A 480-nucleotide genomic window follows, 5' to 3' on the forward strand; every position below is an offset into this window, starting at 1 on the left:
AAATACCACAGCTTCACTAACAAACAACTGGTGAAAAAGCATGTATCAACCAGGGAAAACCTCCTAAGCACTTCGAAGAGAATGCCTACAGCAGCAATCTGCTAATGGAATCCACCTTGTCAATGGCAAAATGACTATGATAAAGCCAACAAGAAGTTAGATGATTGTTGCGATATGTATGAAATGCAGTGCACATGACAATGAGCCAAAAGAGTGTTGCACTGAGATAGAGGCAGATGATGGTCTAAGCCTTGTGAGTCACCAAATTTGCTCCCCAAAAAAGTAGCTAACGAGAACGCACCAATATCCTCCACGCAAGATGCACAATAGGAGGAAGGATATGTGATGTTAACATCAACAACGATTCATGCAAGAACATTGTCTCGAGGGAGGTTGTTGACAAGCTTTGCCTAAAGATTGACAAACATCCCCAACCTCACAAACTTACATGGTTTGATAAGAAAATGAAGTACTATTTCT

Source organism: Phoenix dactylifera, chromosome 16 (genome assembly GCF_009389715.1).
Source record: "Phoenix dactylifera cultivar Barhee BC4 chromosome 16, palm_55x_up_171113_PBpolish2nd_filt_p, whole genome shotgun sequence".
Taxonomy (NCBI): domain Eukaryota; kingdom Viridiplantae; phylum Streptophyta; class Magnoliopsida; order Arecales; family Arecaceae; genus Phoenix; species Phoenix dactylifera.